At 34.8% G+C, this 2,850-nt stretch overlaps 1 pseudogene; it reads left to right on the plus strand.

The window, feature by feature from the left end:
* Window positions 1–1,298: 1,298 nt before the first annotated feature.
* On the plus strand, window positions 1,299–2,583 carry LOC125855730 (uncharacterized; annotated as a pseudogene).
* The last annotated feature ends 267 nt before the right edge of the window (window positions 2,584–2,850 follow it).

The raw sequence follows: 2,850 nt of genomic DNA on the forward strand, positions 1-2,850 counted from the left end.
AAATCCATTACTTTAATCTTTACCCACCCTACCTCACCTCACATCAGATAGTCACACTTTCTCTTAATTGAATCACTAATTTGTTCCTGTAATAATAACTCTAGTACTGTTTAAATGAATCCACGGTAGCTTTCATGTAGACTGTTCATGTACTAGATGTCTGTATATATTGAGATGTTTATGCCCACAACAAATCTATTACTTTCAAATCGAATATATATATATATATATAAACAAATCAAACTGATGCATGGTTATCTTTTTCATTTGGTTTTAGAAATTTAAAAACCAACTAAATTGGTTTGATTTTGGTTTTAACCAATAACCGGTTCAAAGCGAACTATGAACACCCCTAAGTCCACGTGTGAAAAAAGGATTTTGCAAAATTGAAACTTTTTTCAGATAACAAATAATGGTATGGTGAGCCTTTTCTCAAATGAAAAATGACATATTTGAGATTTTTCTTTAAAAAAAATGATTTAATTAATGATTAATGACTTGATCGAATCATAATTGATCACATGTAAAAAATGGTTTTGCAAAATTAATTTTTTTTTCAATTAACAAATAATGACATGAATAGTCAAACTTTAAATGAAAAATTAGATGACTTTTCAAACCCTAGGTCGGCATGCAATAGTCATGGCTGCTCGGCCATTGGACAACCTCCTTTCGAGACTGTCCAGCCCGTCCCACCACCCCAAACCACCACATACACCACCCTTTTCAATTCCAATACTATAAATCCTAAACAATCTGCCCTAATTAACTCAAAAACGATTATAAAATCAATCGAAATAATTCATGGAGAACCTACTATCACGTTTTCAATGGAGGAAAGGCAAGACTTTATGATCGAAGAGGGATTACATCAACCAGTGGTGTTTAAATTATCCCATGGTGTGCCAGATTTGAATGTAGTAAGGTCAATTTTACCGAAACATCCTGGTACCAAGGGCAATTGTTTAATTGGCTTACTTGCTCCAAGACAAATTTTGTTGAGGTTTGATCTATATGAAGATTATGTACTAGCTTTATCTCGCTCAGTTAATTATCTTCTCTACAATGGAGAAGAGCACCAATGTAGGGTTTTTCCATGGTCCATTGGATATAACCCTAAGGAGGATACGACGTTAGCTGTGGTTTGAATTTCTTTACCGAACTTATATCCAGATTTGTTTGCAAAAAAGTCTTTGTTGTCTATAGCATCAGTAGTTGGGAAACCAATAGCTATATATAAAGCTACTCAAATCAAGTCAAGACCTAGCACGGCTAGGGTCAAGGTTATACTTGATCTAATGGAAAAGCTTCCAAACCGTATAAGGTTGCAGTTTGTGGATGGAAAATCTGATAAGTTGATCGAGGTTTTTCAAGAGATTGTATATGATAATCTACCTTTGTATTGCAATTATTGTAAACACCAAGGTCAAAATGAAGATAGTTGTCGTTTGATGTCGAAAGGAAATCAAAATAACAAACAAATTGATTATACCATTGAAGGTGTTTTAAAAGGTACTACCATTAGTGAAAAGTATCAAGGCGATGCGAGATAGATATTAAATGAAAAAAGAAAGACTGTAGATGTCGATCAAAGTAAAGCTACTTCTTTAAATCGACAATTGGTTGCTTTCACTTTCTAGCAAAATCGTATAAACTCAATGGATGTTGATACAAGTAATATTGGTGTTCAAACAACTACCGAAAACAAAGGTGATTGCAATAACCAAGAGGCTGCTACTAATGAGGTTCAATCAAAAGAAGTTGGGTTGAATTTGATGTCTAATGCAACTAAAAACGCAGGGTGAACACCAAGAGTTGGGTTGATGCGCCGCGAGTTGATTCAGGGAAAAAATTAATGGATTCAGGACAAAAAATAATGAATACATCTGATGTTGAAGATGCTGAAAATTTTGGGCAGCATGTTTTGCAAGTTGAAAATGAGAATCCAACTAAAAACTGGACACTGGTTGCACACAGAAAATCAACTAGTAGTCGGAGCATTTCCCCTACTAGTCAAAATAATTCTCCATGTAGTGAGAAGGGTTCGACTGGAAATTTTCAAGACAGTGAGAAAAGGCAAGATACTAGTAATGTCTCAAGAGACCTATTATGTTCGAGTAGCTTTGATGCTTTATTGAAGACTACTGGAAAGCAAGTAAGGTTAACAGAGAATGACCATGATTTGATCCAAGAAAAACAAGTCTCACCACCTGCTTTAAATAGCAAATTAAGTCCAAAAGCTCCTGTATTTGTGCCTATATGTGTGTTTGCAAGGAAGAATGAGTCAAGTGCCTTAGTGTCAAATACAATTGATTTGGATGAGGATTCACTTGATGAAGATGGAGTGGATTTGGGTGAGGATTCTCTTGATGAAGATGAGGAAGACAATATGTTGGACCTTTGCTTTGATAGAGTAATTCACCTAGGCAACAAAAAAGTGGAAGCAACAAAAGCAAAAAGAAGACAAATGGGAGGCAACATAGTTGGGACGGTAAAATGATTGAGGAGTTTGTTTCAAGGCACCAACCGATGCGACAGGCAAAGCAAAATCATTTAACAATATCAATAGGTTCAACTAGCTAGATCCAATAGATCCATAAAGAATTGAATCATCAAGTGTTGTTGGATAGGTTTGAAGAAGAAAACAAGAGAAAAATACTTCAAGTTACTTTTGATGGACACTCAATCTTTTTTAATTCATGCTTTAGTAATAGAAAGTTTGAGGCTGGTAACTCAACTTTCTTCTTGATTGACATATCTTTACATTATTTAAGCATCCTCATTTGCAATATCATCATGGAGTGTATTACAAATTCTGTGGTGATCAGAAAATACTTAGTTCTCTCTAGC

This window comes from Solanum stenotomum, chromosome 2 (genome assembly GCF_019186545.1).
Source record: "Solanum stenotomum isolate F172 chromosome 2, ASM1918654v1, whole genome shotgun sequence".
NCBI classification, from domain to species: Eukaryota; Viridiplantae; Streptophyta; class Magnoliopsida; order Solanales; family Solanaceae; genus Solanum; species Solanum stenotomum.